The sequence below is a fragment of the Danio aesculapii genome, chromosome 4 (genome assembly GCF_903798145.1).
Source record: "Danio aesculapii chromosome 4, fDanAes4.1, whole genome shotgun sequence".
Classification (NCBI taxonomy): domain Eukaryota; kingdom Metazoa; phylum Chordata; class Actinopteri; order Cypriniformes; family Danionidae; genus Danio; species Danio aesculapii.
The window spans coordinates 27,802,486-27,826,507 of record NC_079438.1 but is presented as its reverse complement, the minus strand read 5'-3'; the positions used below and the strand labels follow the sequence as shown (position 1 = coordinate 27,826,507).

The 24,022-nt window shown below is 38.6% G+C and overlaps 2 non-coding genes across 2 annotated transcripts; both read left to right on the top strand.

The window, feature by feature from the left end:
• The first annotated feature begins 12 nt into the window (after positions 1–12).
• trnar-acg (transfer RNA arginine (anticodon ACG)) lies at positions 13–85 on the top strand. The gene has a single exon. It is a non-coding gene; the product is annotated as a tRNA-Arg (tRNA).
• Positions 86–7,095: 7,010 nt separating this feature from the next.
• Positions 7,096–7,168, top strand: trnak-uuu (transfer RNA lysine (anticodon UUU)). Its single transcript has one exon. It is a non-coding gene; the product is annotated as a tRNA-Lys (tRNA).
• The last annotated feature ends 16,854 nt before the right edge of the window (positions 7,169–24,022 follow it).

Sequence of the window (24,022 nt, the reverse complement as noted above, 5' to 3'; positions counted from 1 at the left end):
GATAAGCAGACAGGGCCAGTGGCGCAATGGATAACGCGTCTGACTACGGATCAGAAGATTCTAGGTTCGACTCCTGGCTGGCTCGCTCTGGTCTTTTTGCTTTGATGTCAGCCAGTGCACTGCAGTCGCCTTTCGCCCCCACTGGAGCTGTTCAGGTCCACTCTGGAGTGAGTAGAGTTTAAGGGGCCGCAATCACAGAGCCCGTGGGGTGCTCACCTGGTTTCAAAGGCTGCCCCAACTGCTAGATTTTTATTAACGTCTACTACAGCTACACCAATCGTAAACCCAGCCTACTTGTTGCAAAAGTCCCTATCACTTAGAAGTCACCCAGCCAACTTGCAGCGTAATCTCTTCCACTTGTAAGTCTCTGAGCTGTAGCAATACCTAAGTGCTCTGATAAAACATGCATAAAAGAAACTATGGCTTTTAACCTCCTCTTGGAGAGAAGAGAGTCTCCGACCCTGGATCTCAGGGGTTCTATGGAGGGACTGTCAGGAATCCTGTAAGAGCATCCCATCCACACAACGTCTTGCTATAAAACAAAGCAGAATGTGTGGTGACGGAACTCCAGGTTGACAGAGCCTTGTTTCAAACAATGTGCTAACAAGGTGCTGAACGGAGTGCCAGTGGCACAAAGGATAACGCTTATGACTATGGATCAGAGGATTCTAGCTTAGCAATCGTAAACCCAGCCTACTTGATGCAAACGTCCCTACCAGGCCCAACCCTGCTTTTCTTCCGAGTTCAGATGAGATCAGGCATTGCCAGGGTGGTATGGCCGTAAGCGAGAGCAGCCGTCAAGAGTTAGCTATTTAAAAATAGGCGCAGCACCAGGAGCCGAGCGCAGCTCAGCTTGCATTGACCCAGCACCGACAGTAACAAGGCCCTTGTCCCCTCAATTGTTTACCTGTTTTTTGTTTTTTTTTTTCTGTTTCTGCTTTGGGGCACCAACAGCTCCTGCTAAGTTAAACCAGCCAAGTCACTGTACCCACTTTCCCCCGAATGGAATCAGGGAAGTGGGTACACTGACCTGGCTGGTTCCAGAGTTCAGAGAGGAATTCAGAGTTGTTGTTTTTTTGTATTTTGGGAAGTGTATTAGCTGCCAAATGAAGGAATTTAAAAAGCTTACAGCACCTGGTATTCCCAGGCGGTCTCCCATCCAAGTACCAACCAGGCCCAACCCTGCTTTGCTTCCGAGTTCAGATGAGATATATATATATTTTTTTATTAAAATCAAATATTTACATTTTTACAAAGAAATGATCACATCACACAAAAATCACATGATACTTACAACACTCATTATTAGACTTCATATTTTTCCCATAACCAACTTAAAATGTTGTCCTTGTATTCAACCATTACGTTCCCTTTTACCATTATTTCTATAAATACATCCTCCTTTTCTTGTACTATAAAATAGTTGAATATCAATTTTACAGCCATCTCCATTCTCTTTTTAAACATACGCCATATATCCACTCTCTTCCCATCATGTTTAGCCATATTTCTCCTTATCCAAATCACATACTTAGCAATTGTTATACATAGATTAAAAGCATACATACCACATTCATTTTGACCAAATAAAAAAAAATTTCCCAGTTCTTTTGTTCATCCACATATATGTCCCCTATTAACGATTTAGCAATTTTCTTAAATTTTTCCATAATTCCTCCAACTTTTCACAATAGAAGAACAAATGTAATAAACCTTCCCCTTTCTTTATACACACCTTATATGTTATATCTTGTTCAATTCCCATTTTACACAATCTCATTTCTGTTAATATGCAATTATGTCTCAATAAATAATTACAATTTTCTAAAATTGGTTCCATATATTTCATTCTGACATTTGCCCATATTTCTTTTTCATTTAAATCCTCATATCTTTCCTTCCAGTAGTTGAATGCTATAGGTCTTATAAAAGCCTTTGATCTAAAAACAACATAAAAACTCTTAACTGTACATAAGCTCATATTGATCTTTTCTCCATTTTTTTTTTTTCTTAAAATAGACCTCTGGTAATTCTTCCTTATCCCCCAACTCATTTTTTTCAATTATTTCAATCCAATCTTTTGGTATTGCTTTTTTCAAATCATGATATTGTCTTTGTAATTTTGTTTTAACAACTCTTTTATAACCATCCTCCACAGCATCTACAATTACTTGTAATGGTACAAATCCTTTTATCACTTCATATAATACATCTTTAACTTGTCTTAATCCTCCATCCCACCTTTCCTTAAAATATAACATTTTTCCTTCATTTAAAATATTTGGATTCAGAAAAAGTGGTTGTTCTACAATCTGAGCCCTTCCTTTTGGTATAATAAACACATTTTCTAAAAAAATTCACCCCATGATTCTAAGACCTCAACATAAAATCTTGGCAGACCTGCTGTCATCCATATTTTTCATTTTCATCCATAAAACATTACATCCCATATCAAAATGTCCACATTTCTTCAAATAATAGTCTAACACACTTTTCCAAATCACATCCATTTTCCCTTCCAAAAACCTTTGAATAATCTTAATTCTTAATGTTTTCATTTTTAAAAAGCTATCTAAAAGTCCCAGACCTCCTTCTTTTACCTCCCCAATCAAAGTGTTATAAGCAATTTTGGCTTTTCCATTTCCCCACAAAAACTTTAAAACTACATCCTTAATTTTTTATAGTATACTTCAGGAAATGCAGTTACACTTAACACATACCAGACCTTTGACAACATTAAAGCGTTTAAGATTAATACTTTCCCTTTTAACGTCAAATTTCGAGCTTTCCAAAAGTCTTTTCTCAATTCCATTTAAAACTCCCTCCCAATTTAAATTATCTGCTTTATTAGAATCCATCCCCACCCAAATTCCCAAAATGTTTGTATGTTGCTTTTCTTCTTTAAAGGGTATGTGTTGTGTTATTTCTTCTACTCTTCCCACCAGAGGTGTAGTCCTAAAAAAAAGGTGGTGTACTATTACCCACCCAACCCGCCCATGCTATTTTATTATTTTACCTGAACGTTTCAGCGAGACATCATTCAGACTTTGAAAAACTCACGAAATTTTCTCACAGCTGCTGTGGTCGTCAGGGGCAGGGAATGGCGCAAAATATGAACAAAAATGCACCAATTGCAACAAATTAAGATGAGAGTTAAAAAAAGCACTTGGTATACAGTTAAGGGATGCGAATACACGTAAATTAGGGAAGTCTAATCAGCAAAACAAGTGAGTATACTGAGGGTATACGCAATTATTGATTCTCAGAAGTCGTAATACCCAAAGAGCTAGTGGAAAAAAGTAGGCGTACTAAGTATACGTGCGTATAGCCCCGACTACACCACTGCTTCCCACCCTCATGCATATACTTTTTCCAACATTAACCTTAGCTCCTGATGCTTTACAATATCGCTCTAAAATCTCCATCGCGCCTTTAATACTCTGAATATCTTCAACCAACAATGTAGTATCATCCGCGTATTGATACACAGCTTCTCTGTTGTCTTTTTTATTCTATTTGTATCCCTTTAATGCTTCTATCTGATTTTATTGCCAATCCCAGTGGTTCAGCTACCAGCGTGTTTAATAAAGCAGACAATGAGAATCCCTGCCTTACTGATCTTGTTGGTTGAAGACATTCTGTTAAAAGCCATTACATTTTTTACATGTTAAAATATCTGTATAAAAACATCTGAATCCATTTCCTAAAATTTTCCCCAAATCCAAACTCTTTAAGAACTGCAAATAAAAAATCATGCTCTACCCTGTCAAAAGCTTTCTCTAGATCTAAACCTATTAAAAAACCCTTTCTCTTTTTCTTTCATATAGTCTATTGTATCCCTTATACTTTTCACCACATCTGTTATGTTTTTTCCTTGCACCCCATAAGCCTGTGTTGTTTTAATTATCTTGGGTAAAAATATTTTAACCTATTTGCTAAAACTTTTGCGAAAATCTTCATATCTGTATTTAACATTGTTATTGGTCTAAAATTCTTTAGATCTTTTTTGTCCCCTTTTCCTTTTTATATCATTTTTATCATTCCTATTCTCATCTTTTCACTCAATAATTCTTTAATAAAAACCTCTTCATAGATCTCTTTTAAAATCGGTACTAAAATATCTTTAAATTCTTTATAAAATTCATTTGTTATGCCATCTACACCTGGACTTTTTCTTGCCATTAATTGCTTAATAGCCACCTCTATTTCTTCTTCTTGAATTTCTTCATCACAAAGTTTTTTGTCTTCTTCGGTTACCTTTAATTTGATCTGTTATATAAAATATTCTTTCTCTTCTTCATTTGTTCCTTGTTTTTTGAACATATCACTATAAAAATCCTTTACTGTTTTTAAAATCCCCTCAGTTTCTGTTTCTACTTTCCCCTCTTTATTTAATACCTCTTTTATTAATTCAGCTCTTTGCCTATTGCTTTCCAAATTAAAGAAGAACTGTGTAGATCTTTCTCCTTCTACTGCATATTTTGCTTTACTTCTTATTATTGCACCTTTGCATTTTTCTTCTTCTATTATTTTTACTTTTCTTGTAACCTTACAATTTCTTCAATATCTTCGTTTCCCTCACCCTCTGTCCCTTTTCTTAACTCTTTATCTAGCTTCTTTCTTATTTCTTTTTTTTTTTGTTTTTTCATACATTTACTATATTCTATTAAAAAAAGTTTTTAACCTCCCACTCAGCCATTGCTCCTCCCAGTGAATTATCTTCCATTTCATCTCGATTTCCCGCATTACTCTCTGTATTCTCAATAATTACTTTCTCAACTTCACCAATCTTTCCCAACTCTGTTTCATCCATCATTTGTCTTGCTTCCTTAACAGTCTCTGGGATTTGTGTAACATTTTCTTTCTCCATCCAACACTCACATCTTACCATCACCTTTCTGCAATCCAGGCATTTCACTGCATCGCAATCCCTTGTGAAATGTCCTTGCTCCTCACACTGAAAGCATTTAAAATCAGGACAGTCTTTAAACACATGTCCAGGACCCATACACAAGCGACAAGTTTTCACTTGACGGTAATGCATAATTCGGAAATATTGTGTTCCTTCTTCAGTATCAAATTTTGCACTGTTTGGGAGTGATATCACCTCCTTCGGGAATTTAACCCTTAAATACCTCGTACCATCTGCAATGTCTGTACCCGGATACATTCGCCTTCTGATAACAGATGCAGGTGTTACTCCCCAAAACTTACGTTTATCCAGAATTTCATCATCCTCAATATAAGCTGGCAAATGTATAAAAGATACAATATACTCTCTTACTTGTAAGTGTCTTACTTCACAATTCTTCCCTTTTATCATGAGTCCATCTTCCAAATCCTCTTTACTTCTCAGAGTTATTTCATATTCCTTTTCCTTTCTTGGTCTTACAGCCAGAACCTTCCCTTTTCCTATCTTCTCAGTCAGAGCCTTTATGATGTCTTCTGCTCTAGCATCATTCACTTCTGTCATATGAACAATCACTGTAGCTTCTTTAGTATAGATCCTTTTATCGCCCATTTGTCCGTGTCCAAAGTCTTGTCCTACTTCCAGTCCATTATCCAGTTGCCCTCTTCGTTTTCTATCCATGTCCATATCTTTACGTTTGAGTCCTTCCACACTCCTCTAACTTATACTTCTCACAATCACTGCACTATTTAACATTTGCACATTTAAAGTTTGCACATATTCATTGCACTGATTCATTTACTTGAACTGGACATACCCACAGCACATGGACATTTGTAATTATGTTATCTATCTGCCACTCCTGATTATTAATAGCATACTGTACATATATTCATTTATTGTAAATCTGTTCATAGCTAATACAACCTGTATATAATGTTGATAGTACATCCATCTGTAAATATCACCATAGTTTTTCTATAACTGCACTTTATAACTTATACCTGTATCCTGCACTTGCTGCTATTGCACTGCTGGTTAGACCTAAACTGCATTTCGTTGCCTTGTACTTGTACATGTGTAATGACAATAAAGTTGAATCTAATCTAATCTAATCTAATTTGCACTCATAACAGAACACAAACTTCCCAGACAGCAAAGTGCTGCTGGGAAGTGGACAAAATTATCAAAAAAAGAAAAACTAAAAAAAACTCAAACTTTTTCTGAAAAAACAAACAAACAAAACAAAAATCGAGTGATCCTTTCTCACTCTCTGCCTACCACTTTCTTTGCTGCAAGTGCACTATTGCCCTCTAGCATTCCAGGGTGGTACGGCTGTAAGCGAGAGCAGTTGTCAAGAGTTGGCTATTTAAAATAGGCGGATTCACGTCGAGGAGGCAAGAGGAGGGTTGAAAACTGGGCTTGGACAGCTTTTTCTTCATTAATATTCCTTAATTCTTCATCAGCCTTCGACTGGTCATCAGCAGTAACATGAACAGTGCATCACACAGAACATTATTAGCATGTTTTGCAGCAAACAAAGCACCCCATTCAATCTTATACATAGCCCAGTTTTTACTCCACAAAATGTCAGCTTGCCCTTTCATGAGCTGCATCCAGTCAACCCTTGCAATGACATTCAAACCGGGGGAGCTCATTACAGTGAATACTGGGTGACAGAAGATGAGAACTCCACCACTGCAGAGTGAAATTATTGACCTGTTTTTTTTTGGTGAGGTTGTACCTTCGAACGCTTTATCCAACCTCAACGTCAGAAAGAGATGGCATCCATACTTGACTTTTTTTTTTCGCTCACACAAAGAACTCCTTGGTCGAAAGCTTTCATTTTCTACACTTCTGTGAGAGGATGTCCGCAAGCGTTGGTAATATAGTGGTGAGCATAGCTGGCTTCTAAGTAGATTCCCAGCCAATGTATACCTTTTGGCTGCCGTAACATTACAAAACATTAGAAATCTGTTGGGGTCTTCTCGCGCTGGTTCGAGTCCTGCAGACCACGTGCTCGTCCTCTTACTAATGGCACGTCCTGAATGTTTACCATAAACCCAACCTCACAGTAACCTGTTGTGTTTTAGCAACATCTACACCAACCACAAGTCCAAACCCCACCTTACAGTAAACTTTTGTGTAGCGTAAAGGTCTGCGCCGACCATGCGCACAGCCATGGAGCCCGGGTAGCTCAGTCGGTAGAGCATCAGACTTTTAATCTGAGGGTCCAGGGTTCAAGTCCCTGCTCGGGCGTGTAAGGCTCTTCTTGTGGAGCCACAGCTTTTGCCAGTGAGCTATCGCTTGCTGAAAGTTTCATCTGGATGCACAACATGTGTATTAGGCATGAGGACATGGACAGCACAGGCAGTCTTGTAGTTGCGGCCAAGTGGTTAAGGTCATGCATTAGAAATCCATTGGTGTCTTCTCGCGCTGGTTTGAGTCCTGCAGACCACGTGCTCGTCCTCTTCCTTTTAATTTGCAACAGTCATCAAATGTTTGCAATTCCAGCGTTACTTGGGAAAAGCGTCGTGTGGTAGGAGGAGAAAAACAACAGCGTGCGCTCACTGAATCGAAAGGGGCAAATCAGAGGGAGGAACATACTGCACCGGGGCCACAACGGCTGTCCGGTAACTCGCCGTGATCGGATTGTGGTTAGTACTCTGCATTATGGCCGCAGCAACCCCGCTTCGAATCAGGGTCACGGCAGGATTCCTTACGGTGACAGTGGCATCACGCCCCCCTCTTGCCACCTGTTTTATACAGCCCACTTTTCAGTGCACGCTGCTACTCTTAAATCTAAGCTAATCCCCCAGTGATCCTGGATAACTCAGTCGGTAGAGCGTCAGACTTTTCATCTGACGTTCCTGGGTTCAAGTCCCTGTTTGGGCGTGTAAGCCAACTTTTGTAGAGCATGGAGGATTCGGATTTCTACCTTCCTATCCATCTCAGCATGAATCAACGTTTATCCTTTCCTCATCATCTTGTTTCTCATTATTTTTATATAATTATTTGATTATTTGAATGAGTAATTAACTTTGAATTGATTTTGAGTTAACACATTGCTTAATATAAGAATGTTCAGTGCGTTTGCCTGTCTCTTCATAACTTTTTCAGGAGCCACCAAACTAAGTCAGGGGTAACGGAGACCTTGAGTGGAGCTGAGGGCTGAGGACCGGAAGCAACTGTCTCCATTGTTATTTCTAAGAGTTAATACTATCTAAAATGTCTTAAAGGATTTTGCTGTTTTTACGGTTAATGTTTTTTATGTGATTCTACTTTTTATTCAAGATAGACTTTGTGTAGTAAGGATATAACTGCCTGAATGTAGATTATACCAGTTTTTAACCAGTTTTGATAAAGACGGCTGAGACTACACTCAGCCTCGGATAAGAAACAGATTATACTTTAAGTGTGTGTCTTCTATTTGATTGTGGATCCGTTTCATAGGTCTGGAGTCAGCTCTGAACAGTCTAGTGGATGTCTGACGTTTTTGCTTGAGATACTGTTCAGAATTGTACGCACGCACCCCACGTGGAAATTCCAACTGGAATTCTCAATGGAATCCTATAAAGAAATCCAATTGGAATCCTTTAGGAAAGGTTCCAAAATATGTTAGAAATTCCAATAGGATTTCTGTATAGGATTCCATTTAGAATTCCTATTTGTTTTTGGAACCTTAAAACCTAAAGGAATCCATCAGATTGTCTAATACGACTTATATGACAAGTATATGGGATTTTAATGGGATTTTAATGCAATCCTAAATGTACACTTTTCTTTTGTATCTGTGACTGTCTTATGAAAAGTCACCTTGACACCTTAATTTTTGTGCAACCTATATTAGAGAACAGCATTAGTGCACAAACCTCTGAAAATATTGATTTAAAAAGGGCAACAAAATTATGTCCTGTTGTTTCAACATTGTTCAATTTGAATTCAGTTTTCATTATATGAGCAGATAAAAATATTCACACACAAAGTTCTAAAAAATTACACAAAATTGTGGTGTCTTTTTGTCATTTTTCACTTAACCAGCGCATTTTTGGGAGATGGGCTTCCTTATTTGGCTGGCTTCAACATTCTATTTATTTTTGATGTAAACTGTCAGGGATAAGAAAAAGAAACATATTTAGACCCAAACCACATCTGAGAGCAAAATACAACCCCCCTAAAAAACCCTAACCAGCTATGGGTTGTTTAAAAATGTTCACTTTATATTTGTTTTAAGAGATGACTATAAACTGTTTATCAAAACTAATAACTCATAAAGCAAAAATTAAACTTGACTTCACATAACACACTGATTTAGATTTATAAATGTTCAAATGTCTGACCATATTTAATACTTAATACCGTTTATGCAGACTTATTTTATTTGAATTTTCACAATTTTATTTTAATGCTAAATCTCAAGGCCTGACATAGTTTTTAAAGTAGATAGCAAAGTCCTGAGTGTAATTATATAATTATATTTGCATATTTTTGTTTTTAATATCTTAAAATATGACAATATTTCCAAAATTTTTTTTAGGTAAGGGAAGTCGGCAAGTCAGATCCGTAACTTCGGGATAAGGATTGGCTCTAAGGGCTGAGCCGGTCGGGCTGGAGTGTGAAGCGGGCGTGGGCTCGAGCCGCGACTGGGGGGAGCGGCTGCCCCGGGGCGGCCTGCCCCTTGTTCCCGCGCTGCGGAGGCGCCCGCGTGGCGGCGCGCGGCTTTTCTCTCCTCCCGTCGCGCCCGCCCCCGACCTCTTTCGCGGTTTCTGCCCCGGCTCTTCCCTCCGCCCTGTCCCCGTCCGCGGGGGTCGGGTGGGGGGTGGAAAGGAGGGGGATGAGCCCGTGTGGAGGAAAGGGGTGCGTCGTGGCGGTGGGGGCCACGGGAGAGGTCGCGTCTGCCGGGCGACGTCTCCGCCGGCCGGGTCATGCGGGGGGCGGGACTCGCAGCGGATGGCGCGGCGACCCTGGGCGCGCGCCGTGCCCTTCCTGCGGATCTCCCCAGCTACGGCCCCGCGTGGGGACCCGCGCGCGCGCGCGCGCTCTCCTTCGGGGGTGGCGCACGTCCGCGGTCCATCCCGGCGCGGGCGCCTCGGCCGGCGGCTAGCAGCCGGCTTAGAACTGTCACGGACCAGGGGAATCCGACTGTTTAATTAAAACAAAGCATCGCGAAGGCCCTCGGCGGGTGATGACGCGATGTGATTTCTGCCCAGTGCTCTGAATGTCAAAGTGAAGAAATTCAATGAAGCGCGGGTAAACGGCGGGAGTAACTAAAACGAATGACACCGGAATTGGTATCCCGAAGCGTACATCGGAACCCTGACCCCAAATCCCGACTGCAGCCCAGTGCTATGAATGTCAAAGTGAAGAAATTCAAAGAAGCGCCGGGTTCTCACCTGGTTGAGCCCACAACAACTGATGCAAAGGGTGTCCCACTCGTCAACTCTTCGGTATCGCTGGTGCGAGTCCCAATGTGCAACACCGAATTGCGTCAAACTCAGAAGGCCGAGGGTGTAAGCCAAAGGCATGAGGAACATCCCCCTGTCAGGGCGAGGGGCGGATGAAACTAACCAAGAGAGAGGTTGCCAAAGGGAGCTGGAGGAAATCTATCTAACAAGGGATGTAGGCTTTAATGGCTCTCCAGGGAACGGTAACTGATAAGGAGGCCAAAACGGCAATAGAAATAAGCGATATATTGCCAACCCTAACACAGTAGTGGCAGCTGCAAGACAGTTGTAGCCTGCCAGCGCCACCCACCTACGACGAAATCCAGCTTCCACAATGGTACTTCTCCTGGTTAAGTGAAGGAAATGGTATTCAAACATTAAGGCCACGCAAAATTATGACCATTCGGAGTGAGGCACGGGTAAACTCGAAACACGAAACCTTGTTAGAGTGCGAGTGGGCCCCGGGTCGTCAATGAGGGCGCCAGAGAATCAGAAGGCAAGCCAAGAGGCGTGTCGCCGCTGAGCTAACGCCTACATGAGAGTCACTGCCATGCGGGAACCAAATCAGAGAGGCGACAGGTCTGTCCTGATGGCTCTTCTGGACACCAAGTGAGCTTGTGCCGACATTGCAACAAACGGGCTCTGAAAAACGAGCCTATGAAAGACCTCAGTAGGGAGGAATCGCTGATTCTGCAGCCAGTGCGAGCCCGAACCTTAGGCTGTAGAGAACTGCCCGGTCGGGGGCGGAGACCGTGGCGATGCCGCAAAGCTTAAAACCTGAGCGGCATGGCGACACTCCGCCCCACCCGACAATGAATATTGCGGACGATCTGGAGGCCCTGAGGAGCTCGCGGAGCCTTAAAGGAGAAGCCCGACGCTTACTCCCGATATTGCATCCGGGATCTTCCTCCTCTTGGCAGCCGTGGGAGATCAAAGACACGGATGAGGTAAGCGCCCCGGCCGTCCACGCAAACTCCTCTAACTCGATACTGCTTTGTCTCAGTTCTCCAACAGGTTGACGAGATAGAGGGGGAGGACCACGCCGGGACCGCCGATCCGGTCAGCAGGTGGGGACGGAACCGAAGGACACGAGAAGGGCACGCAGGACAGAGGGAATCCCGCCATGCATTTCTTGCCGACTATGTAGCGAGGTGAGTATGCTGGAGTATCTCAACTAGAGATAGTCGGGGCGGGCGGACGGCCGCCTTCGGCGGCCGGTCGCCTCGCCTTAGTAGCATGAGAGATGGGCTCTCTTAAAACCCAGAAAGTCGGCGCCCCGTGGCACGTCCCAGGCGACGTGCCACGCTCAATAACAGAGGGTGAGGTGCCGTCGAGACAAGTAGCCAAATGCCTCGTCATCTAATTAGTGACGCGCATGAATGGATGAACGAGATTCCCACTGTCCCTACCTGCTATCTAGCGAAACCACAGCCAAGGGAACGGGCTTGGCAGAATCAGCGGGGAAAGAAGACCCTGTTGAGCTTGACTCTATAGCTGATCGGCGAGTCGAGTCGCCGATCAGCTAGTGGCCTGTCACCGATTGGTAAATCGCCCCCTGGGCTCGCCGGTGGTGGTTTTTTTGCACCCTTTTCACTTGTGCCCTGCTATGCTCCTCGTAAGGCTCGACATTGCATGATGTTTTCGGCATTTTTGTCATTTTTTCCGTTTCGTCAACCCATGGAACGCCCGGAATCTTCTCTCGCTGCCTGGCGGACGACCCCGGCTTTGCACGCGTGCCGCGATGTTCCGTTTCGTTTCCTTTACGTCTCAGATGCGCGCCCGCACCGCCTTTGTTACGAATTTATGTTTTTTCACCTTTTTGACCTTTTGTCATGAGGCTGGGCCGCGACCCGTGGGAGGGGCTTAGCGCAGAAGGCCTAAAATTTCCAAATGTTTGTTTTTGGTCAAGAGGCTTTGTTTCTCATAGCTTTCTTGGTCTTCTGCATGCTTTTCACGTTTTCTTCATCTTGGGTGGCCCATCGATCACTTGGCCCGCGGCCGAGAACAAGGAAAATGCCGAATTTTATGAATGTCACGGTTATGACGGCCTTATGATCTCAGGCTCACGCCGCATGCCGCGTTCAGCCCCGCCGCGCCCCCGTCACTGATTCCTAATGGCCTCCTTAGCCCATGGGATAACCTGGCTGGGGTGCAATGTGGTGAAGGCCGTGCAAAATTTTTTATTTTTTTCATATGCGCGAGACTGAGCTCCTCAGATGCGCGACTGTACCGTTTTGGTACCGCGAGTTGCGCTTCTCACTGCTTTGCATCCTCTGGTTAGCCAATGGGTTGAAAAGGCCTCCAGAGGAGCAGAAAGGGGTGAGAAAAGCACAACATTTTTTAATTTTTGAAAATATGCACGCCTGAATTCGTCAGATGCGCGACTGTCCAGTTTTGGCACTGCGCGTTGCGCATCTCACTGCTTCGCGTCTTCTGGGTAAACCCATGGCTTGACAGGGCCTCCAGAGGAGCAGAAAAGAGTGAGAAAAGCACACAATTTGTAAAATTTTACAAATGTGCATGCTTGAATTTCTCATTACTAAGGGAATTCTCAAGCTACAATCAATAGCAGCTCGTATTGGTTGGATTTGGGTTATTTGCCAAGTTGGATTCTGATTAAAGGCAGCAATGGTGCTGTGCTGACTTTTGGTCACTTTAACCTTGTGACTTTAATATTTCTGAACAAGATACAGCAGCCCATGTGGGCTCATTGGAAAGCTAAGAATGTGTGTTTTTTAATGATGCTGGTTATTCAAAAATAGCTTAAAGCTTCCCAGAGTTATTAATAAAATGCTACCATCAAACAGGCAGTTAGCACATGCACACAAAAAAAATTACTCAACTTTTAATACATATGCCCAACATGTGTGTGTTTGTTTCCATTTTCATATTTTAAAGGTGCCATAGTACTCAGTGAGATGCACAGAACCCACATCTTTTAGCACTTTATCCAATATTTCTTCTCCTGGTGATGACAAATGGAGGTTGGATTTGGGTTATTTGCCAAGTTGGATTCTGATTAAAGGCAGCCATGGTGCTGTACTGACTTTTGGTCACTTTAACCTTGTGACCTTAATAGTTCTGAACAAGATACAGTAACATATGTGGACTCATTGGAAAGCTGGAAATTTGTACTTTTAAATGATATGATATATTTGATTGTATCTTACAAATTTACTTAATTATTACATTAAATACAATACCTTTTACTTTTCAAAAGTTAGTCAGACTGCAAACCTATGATATTCCACTGGGTGGCGCAATGACACACAAGTTAAACAGGTAGAGGGGGATGGGGTGTGAGGAGACAATCAATATCAGCTCATATCAGCTGAAAGCACATGTGTTCTGCTTTCCAATAAGTCAATGAGATTTATCCATGTATTTTTCCTATATGAATTTAGGCAAATGTGTGAAATAATCATTATTATTATTATTATTATTTTGCTTTCAAACTTTAATAAGGCCGTATCCATGGGTGTATCATGTATCATAATTTACAGTCGAGCTGCACATTTTAGAACATAGTTAAGTTATTAACTTAAAGTCATTTCAAAGTTGGTTTCTGTTTTAATGCTACAATACTGGTGAACAGACCTTTTTTTTTTGAATTCTGAACAAAATACAGTTACACGTGGGCTCATTGGAAAGCTAAGAATAAGGGTTTTTTTTTTTTTTTATTGATTTTAGTCATTTAAAAATAGCAAAAAAAAATTACCAGAGCTACATCAGACATGCACTCTCAGCACATGCACAAATAAACTGAATTAGGCAAATTTTAATTCATATGCAGAACATGTGTGTATTTTTTTCATTTTCAGAATCTATGATGCCAGTGAGCCAGTGATGCCAGTGATGCCACTCAGTGAGATGCACAGAACCCACAACTTTTATCACTTTATCCAGTATTTCCACTCCTGATGATGACAAATGGAGGTTGGATTTGGGATATTTGTCAAGTTGGATTCTGATTAAAGGCATATTATATATATTTCTGAACAAGTAACCTATGTGGGTTCATTGGAAAGCTAAGAATGTGTTTTTTTTTTTAATTATGTTAGTTATTTAAAAAAGCTTTAAAATTAAATTATAAATAATTACCATCAAATATTCATTCTCAGCACATGCACCAGAAAAAAACTCAATTTGCCAAATTTGTATACAGTAAGGTACAGTAACATATGTGGGCTCATTGGAAAGCTGGAAATTTGTACTTTTAAATGACATGATATATTTGATTGTATCTTACTAATTCACATAGTTATTACATTAAATACAATACCTTTTACTTTTCAAATGTTAGTCAGACTGCAAACCTATGAACTTCCATTAGATGGCGCACTGAGACACAGGTTAAACAGGTAAAGGGGGATGGGGTGTGAGGAGATTATGTTAATAGCTCACACACACACTCAAACACACACACACAGACTTTGTGTCTGGGGGGATGAGGAAGTCACTCTTATCTGCCTGTGTGAGCAGACTTTTCAGTCAGACTAAACTTGAACACAAACAATGTTTCTGACTTTTAATAAATGCTGTTTTAACTATAGTAAAAACCATACAGAAAAATACAGTTCTAGAACATTTACACAAGGGTTCTCTTTCTTTTCAAATCTCAAAAAGTGTGTCTCTTTACTGAAATCATTTATTTTTCCATTCAAATGTTGTCTTTTTACATGACATTTAATTGTCAAACACACACTCACACTAACATTTAGAACAGGGTTGGGAGACAAAACTGACAGTCTCCCACTGTGCTGTTATTTCATGTTCTCAATAATCATTATCAAAAAATAGCCTGTGTCATCAAGTTCTGTTCCAGTATGTTCATGTTATGCCTTTTAAACTAAACAATAAAATTAAACACCATCCATCCATCAGCTCCATCTGTGACCTTTGACCTGTACAGTAGATGCTTAATACAGACCCAATGTTTGAGATATATTGAACAATCCTTCAAATTATTTATGTGATTTAAAAATGTGCCATCCTTTAAAAGAATAAATACACTTCATGGTTTAAAACATATGCAACCTCTTTGGATAAGTGGCTCTTCAGTGCTTTGCAGGGAACAAGCCTTTTCAGGGACTTCCATGACCACAAATGCTGCCGGACGCACTGGCATCTTTTAAAAGACTAACCTGTGTTCAGATGCAGACCTCTGTCCAAACAACAGCATATATTTTTCACATTATATGTTATTGCAGTGTACAGGTAAACTGTTTCTGACCTTCTAATCTTTGGTAAAAGATTGAGTGTAGATGGCACTCCACTTACATACACACACACACACACACCCGCATCTTGTCTGCTTCAAACAAAAGAACAAAGGGGCCCCTGCTGGATCCAGGTCACCTTCAAACAAAAGGACCCCTGCTGGATCCAGGTCATGTGACACTGAGGTCTGTGCTTATCTGCAGCAGAAATGTAACACACTTGGGAGTGGGTTTATATTTTCTTCACTTTTGCCAAGTGGTGTTTTTTTTTTATTTTTTCTCGCCGCTGTCACCACTAGCTTGCAAGGTTTTTGATCGGTAGAGCTGTGCATCGATGAATTTGTTCTTCAGTATTTGGACTCTCTGTGATTATTAAACCACACTGAACTGAGCTCAACTGAACTGAACTTAAACACTACAAACTGAACTACACTGTTCCAATTTACTTTATAAAATTCATGTGAAGCTGCTTTGACACAATCTACATAGTAAAAGCACTATACAAATAAAGGTGAATTGAATTGAATTTAGGTTGGGGAAATATATTTAGTTTAAATACATTAATATCCAAAATGACAGGAGAAAGCATCTGGATCATTTAAAAAAATGTCATCATGTGATCAAGCTTGAACATAAACAATGTTTCTAACTTTTAATAAAAGCTGTTTTTAATTAGTCCAAATATCTAAAAATTCTTAAATCAAGGAGAATTTTATAGACGAGCAAAGCATATTGCCGTTTTCAGAAAAATTATGCCAAAATTAAGTGAGCTTTTTCCTTAAATCAAGCAAAATAATCTGCCAATGGGGTAAGCAAATTAATCTTATGTTAAAAAGAAAAACAAGATTGTTTTGCTTACCTCATTGGCAGATTATTTAGCTTTTTTTAAGGAAAAACTCACTAAATTTTGGCCTATTATTTCTTAAAACAAGATATTTCTTCTTTATTTAAGAATATTCGGTAACACTTTATAATAACTACACACTATGAATCATTTACTAAGCATTAGCATCTAGTGAATTCATTATCTGTTAACTCTACATTAATAAATGTTAGTAAGTAGTTTATAACTGCAGCTACAAATTCTGTATTCTTGACCTATAAGCACCTATATAATATGCTTAATAACTGTATTTTCATTCTTAGTTAATGATTTATTTTTCATTACTAAATTAAGTATCGCATTATTTACAAACCAGTTGCATTTAAGAGTAGTTGAGGGTTTTTAGGATCATTCAGAATGAGTAAGTAAATGATTAATAAACGATTGAAATCAACGTTTATATGTCTTATTATTCAGGCATATATTAATAGTTAACTAATATGTTAATAAATGCTTTATTAACTCAACTTCATGCAATTTTGTGACCTAATCTAAAGTGAGGACTATTAAAGGCTCAGAATCAAATGAACAATAATATTTGCAATCTTTTCTAAAAAATAAAATTACTGTACAGTAAACATTGCTGAATAACAGGAGTGTCAAAATAAGACATAAAACTGGATAAAACAACAATATAATAATTTAACAATATAATAAGATGCAATGTTTAAACTCTACAGTTATTTTATTTTAGAGAAGTTTGCAAAGATTTATTTTTCATTTGAAGGACAGTTTTATTTGTGTAGCTTTAAATGAAAAGGAATGAATAATTTCGCTTTTCCTGTTTAGAATTTAACTGAGCCTTTATTTGTCATTTATAAGGGGTTTATAAAGCATAATTAGTCCTCACTTTACATCGGATCACAAAACTCGATGAAGTTGAGTTAATAAAGCATTTATTAACATACATAGTAACCCTTAATATATGCCTGAATAATAAGACATATAAACGTTGATTTCAATAGTTTATTAATCATTTACTAACTCATTCTGAATGATCCTAAAAACCCTCAACTACTCTTAAATACAACTGGTTTGTAAATGATGCGATACTTAATTTAGTAATGAAAAATAAATCACTAACAAAGTATGAAAGTACAATTATTAAGCACATTATAAATATGTTTGTAAGTCAAGAATACAGTATTTGTAGCTGCAGTTATAAACTGCTTACTAATGCTTATTATTGTAGAGTTAATGCTTAACAGATAATGAATTAACTATTTACTGATGCTTAATAAATGATTTATAGTGTGTAGTTATTATAAAGTGTTACCGAATTTTTAAATGTTTGGACTAGAAACAAGACAAAAAAAATCTAAGAAAGAAAAGCATTTTTTTTTGCAGTGTATATAGTTAAAACCATGTAAAAAAATACAGTTAACATTAATACAATAGTCCCCTTTCCCTTCAAACCTCAAAAAGTGTGTCTCTTTAATGAAATCATTTATTTTTCCATTCAAATGTTGTCTTTTTACTTGAAATAACAGCACAGTGGGAGACTGTCAGTTTTGTCTCCAAACCCTGTTCTAAATGTCAGTGTGTGTGTTTGACTATTACATTTCATGTTCTCAATAAACATTATCAAAAAATAGCCTGTGTCATCAAGTTCTGTTCCAGTATATTCATGTTATGCCTTTTAAACTAAACAATAAAATTAAATTAAATGATATGTTATTGCAGTGTACAGGCAAACTGTTTCTGACCTTCTAATCTTTGGTAAAAGATTGAGTGTAAAATGCACTCCGCTTACACACACACACACACACACCCCCGCATCTTGTCACCTTCAAACAAAAGAACAAAAGGACCTCTGCTGGATCCAGGTCATGTGACACTGAGATGTGAACTCATCTGCAGCCACACTAAAAAACAGCCAAATGTCATTATGTGATGAAGCTCAAACACAAACAATGTTTCTGACTTTTAATAAATGCTGTTTTAACTATAGTAAAAACCATACAGAAAAATACAGTTCTAGAACATTTACACAAGGGTTCTTTTTCTTTTTAAATCTCAAAAAGTGTGTCTCTTTACTGAAATCATTTATTTTTCCATTCAAATGTTGTCTTTTTACATGACATTTAATTGTCAAACACACACTCACACTAACATTTAGAACAGGGCTTGGAGATAAAACTGACAGTCTCCCACTGTGCTGTTGTTTTATGTTCTCAATAATCATTATCAAAAAATAGCCTGTGTCATCAAGTTCTGTTCCAGTATGTTCATGTTATGCCTTTTAAACTAAACAATAAAATTAAACACCATCCATCCATCAGCTCCATCTGTGACCTTTGACCTGTACAGTAAATGCTTAATACAGACCCAATGTTTGAGATATATTGAACAATCCTTCAAATTATTTATGTGCAACCTCTTTGGATAAGTGGCTCTTCAGTGCTTTGCAGGGAACAAGCCTTTTTCAGGGACTTCCATGACCACAAATGCTGCCGGACGCACTGGCATCTTTTACAAGACTAAACTGTGTTCAGATGCAGACCTCTGTCCAAACAACAGCATATATTTTTCACATTATATGTTATTGCAGTGTACAGGTAAACTGCTGAGAAAGCTAAGAATAAGTGTTTAAAAAAAATAATAATAATAAAATTATATTTGAGTCATTTAAAATAGCTAAAACATTGCCAGAACTATGAATACATTGCTACACCAAACATGCACTCTCAGCACATGCATTGAAAAAAACCTCAATTTGCCAAATTTTAATTCATATGCCCAACATGTGTGTATTTATTCTCATTTTCATATTTTAAAGGTGCCATAGTACTCAGTGAGATGCACAGAACCCACAACTTTTAGCACTTTATCCAGTATTTCCATTCCTGATGATGACAATGGAGGTTGGATTTGGAATATTTGTCAAGTTGGATTCTGATTAAAGCATATTATATATATTTCTGAACAAGTAACCTACGTGGGTTCATTGGAAAGCTAAGAATGTGTTTTTTTTTTTTTTAATTATGTTAGTTATTTAAAAAAGCTTTAAAATTAAATTATAAATAATTACCATCAAATATTCATTCTCAGCACATGCACCAGAAAAAAACTCAATTTGCCAAATTTGTATACAGTAAGGTACAGTAACATATGTGGACTCATTGGAAAGCTGGAAATTTGTACTTTTAAATGACATGATATATTTGATTGTATCTTACTAATTCACATAGTTATTACATTAAATACAATACCTTTTACTTTTCAAATGTTAGTCAGACTGCAAACCTATGAACTTCCATTAGATGGCGCACTGAGACACAGGTTAAACAGGTAAAGGGGGATGGGGTGTGAGGAGATTATGTTAATAGCTCACACACACACTCAAACACACACACACACAGACTTTGTGTCTGGGGGGATGAGGAAGTCACTCTTATCTGCCTGTGTGAGCAGACTTTTCAGTCAGACTAAACTTGAACACAAACAATGTTTCTGACTTTTAATAAATGCTGTTTTAACTATAGTAAAAACCATACAGAAAAATACAGTTCTAGAACATTTACACAAGGGTTCTCTTTCTTTTCAAATCTCAAAAAGTGTGTCTCTTTACTGAAATCATTTATTTTTCCATTCAAATGTTGTCTTTTTACATGACATTTAATTGTCAAACACACACTCACACTAACATTTAGAACAGGGCTTGGAGACAAAACTGACAGTCTCCCACTGTGCTGTTGTTTTATGTTCTCAATAATCATTATCAAAAAATAGCCTGTCATCAAGTTCTGTTCCAGTATGTTCATGTTATGCCTTTTAAACTAAACAATAAAATTAAACACCATCCATCCATCAGCTCCATCTGTGACCTTTGACCTGTACAGTAAAGGCTTAATACAGACCCAATGTTTGAGATATATTGAACAATCCTTCAAATTATTTATGTGCAACCTCTTTGGATAAGTGGCTCTTCAGTGCTTTGCAGGGAACAAGCCTTTTTCAGGGACTTCCATGACCACAAATGCTGCCGGACGCACTGGCATCTTTTACAAGACTAAACTGTGTTCAGATGCAGACCTCTGTCCAAACAACAGCATATATTTTTCACATTATATGTTATTGAGGTGTACAGGTAAACTGCTGAGAAAGCTAAGAATAAGTGTTTAAAAAAAAAAATAATAATAAAATTATATTTGAGTCATTTAAAATAGCTAAAACATTGCCAGAACTATGAATACATTGCTACACCAAACATGCACTCTCAGCACATGCATTGAAAAAACCTAAATTTGCCAAACTTTAATTCATATGCCCAACATGTGTGTATTTATTCTCATTTTCATATTTTAAAGGTGCCATAGTACTCAGTGAGATGCACAGAACCCACAACTTTTAGCACTTTATCCAGTATTTCCATTCCTGATGATGACAAATGGAGGTTGGATTTGGGTTATTGGCCAAGTTGGATTCTGATTAAAGGCAGCCATGGTGCTGTACTGACTTGTGGTCACTTTAACCTTGTGACCTTAATATTTCTGAACAAGATACAGCAGCCCATGTGGGCTCATTGGAAAGCTAAGGATGTGTGTTTTTTAATGATGCTGGTTAATCAAAAATAGCTTAAATCTTCCCATAGTTATTAATAAAATGCTACCATCAAACAGGCAGTTAGCACAGGCACACAAAAAAAAATACTCAAATTTTAATTCATATGCCCAACATGTGTGTGTTTGTTTCCATTTTCATATTTAAAGGTGCCATAGTACTCAGTGAGATGCACAGAACCCACAACTTATATCCCTATCCAGTATTTTTTCTCCTGATGATGACAAATGGAGGTTGGATTTGGGTTATTTGCCAAGTTGGATTCTGATTAAAGGCAGCCATGGTGCTGTACTGACTTGTGGTCACTTTAACCTTGTGACCTTAATATTTCTGAACAAGATACAGCAGCCCATGTGGGCTCATTGGAAAGCTAAGAATGTGTGTTTTTTAATAATGCTGGTTAATCAAAAATAGCTTAAAGCTTCCCAGAGTTATTAATAAAATGCTACCATCAAACAGGCAGTTGGCACATGCACACAAAAAAATACTCAAATTTTAATTCATATGCCCAACATGTGTGTGTTTGTTTCCATTTTCATATTTTAAAGGTGCCATAGTACTCAGTGAGATGCACAGAACCCACAACTTTTAGCACTTTATCCAGTATTTCCATTCCTGATGATGACAATGGAGGTTGGATTTGGGTTATTTGCCAAGTTGGATTCTGATTAAAGGCAGCCATGGTGCTGTACTGACTTGTGGTCACTTTAACCTTGTGACCTTAATATTTCTGAACAAGATACAGCAGCCCATGTGGGCTCATTTGAAAGCTAAGAATGTGTGTTTTTTAATAATGCTGGTTATTCAAAAATAGCTTAAAGCTTCCCAGAGTTATTAATAAAATGCGACCATCAAACAGGCAGTTGGCACATGCACACAAAAAAAATACTCAAATTTTAATTCATATGCCCAACATGTGTGTGTTTGTTTCCATTTTCATATTTTAAAGGTGCCATAGTACTCAGTGAGATGCACAGAACCCACAACTTTTAGCACTTTATCCAGTATTTCCATTCCTGATGATGACAAATGGAGGTTGGATTTGGGTTATTTGCCAAGTTGGATTCTGATTAAAGGCAGCCATGGTGCTGTACTGACTTGTGGTCACTTTAACCTTGTGACCTTAATATTTCTGAACAAGATACAGCAGCCCATGTGGGCTCATTGGAAAGCTAAGAATGTGTGTTTTTTAATAATGCTGGTTATTCAAAAATAGCTTAAAGCTTCCCAGAGTTATTAATAAAATGCTACCATCAAACAGGCAGTTGGCACATGCACACAAAAAAATACTCAAATTTTAATTCATATGCCCAACATGTGTGTGTTTGTTTCCATTTTCATATTTTAAAGGTGCCATAGTACTCAGTGAGATGCACAGAACCCACAACTTTTAGCACTTTATCCAGTATTTCCATTCCTGATGATGACAAATGGAGGTTGGATTTGGGTTATTTGCCAAGTTGGATTCTGATTAAAGGCAGCCATGGTGCTGTACTGACTTGTGGTCAATTTAACCTTGTGACCTTAATAGTTCTGAACAAGATACAGCAGTCCATGTGGGCTCATTGGAAAGCTAAGAATGTGTGTTTTTTAATAATGCTGGTTATTCAAAAATAGCTTAAAGCTTCCCAGAGTTATTAATAAAATGCGACCATCAAACAGGCAGTTGGCACATGCACACAAAAAAAATACTCAAATTTTAATTCATATGCCCAACATGTGTGTGTTTGTTTCCATTTTCATATTTTAAAGGTGCCATAGTACTCAGTGAGATGCACAGAACCCACAACTTTTAGCACTTTATCCAGTATTTCCATTCCTGATGATGACAAATGGAGGTTGGATTTGGGTTATTTGCCAAGTTGGATTCTGATTAAAGGCAGCCATGGTGCTGTACTGACTTGTGGTCAATTTAACCTTGTGACCTTAATATTTCTGAACAAGATACAGCAGCCCATGTGGGCTCATTGGAAAGCTAAGGATGTGTGTTTTTTAATGATGCTGGTTAATCAAAAATAGCTTAAATCTTCCCATAGTTATTAATAAAATGCTACCATCAAACAGGCAGTTAGCACAGGCACACAAAAAAAAATACTCAAATTTTAATTCATATGCCCAACATGTGTGTGTTTGTTTCCATTTTCATATTTTAAAGGTGCCATAGTACTCAGTGAGATGCACAGAACCCACAACTTTTAGCACTTTATCCAGTATTTCCATTCCTGATGATGACAAATGGAGGTTGGATTTGGGTTATTTGCCAAGTTGGATTCTGATTAAAGGCAGCCATGGTGCTGTACTGACTTGTGGTCACTTTAACCTTGTGACCTTAATATTTCTGAACAAGATACAGCAGCCCATGTGGGCTCATTGGAAAGCTAAGAATGTGTGTTTTTTAATAATGCTGGTTATTCAAAAATAGCTTAAAGCTTCCCAGAGTTATTAATAAAATGCGACCATCAAACAGGCAGTTGGCACATGCACACAAAAAAAATACTCAAATTTTAATTCATATGCCCAACATGTGTGTGTTTGTTTCCATTTTCATATTTTAAAGGTGCCATAGTACTCAGTGAGATGCACAGAACCCACAACTTATATCCCTATCCAGTATTTTTTCTCCTGATGATGACAAATGGAGGTTGGATTTGGGTTATTTGTCAAGTTGGATTCTGATTAAAGGCAGCCATGGTGCTGTACTGACTTGTGGTCACTTTAACCTTGTGACCTTAATATTTCTGAACAAGATACAGCAGCCCATGTGGGCTCATTTGAAAGCTAAGAATGTGTGTTTTTTAATGATGCTGGTTAATCAAAAATAGCTTAAAGCTTCCCATAGTTATTAATAAAATGCTACCATTAAACAGGCAGTTAGCACAGGCACACAAAAAAAAATACTCAAATTTTAATTCATATGCCCAACATGTGTGTGTTTGTTTCCATTTTCATATTTTAAAGGTGCCATAGTACTCAGTGAGATGCACAGAACCCACAACTTTTAGCA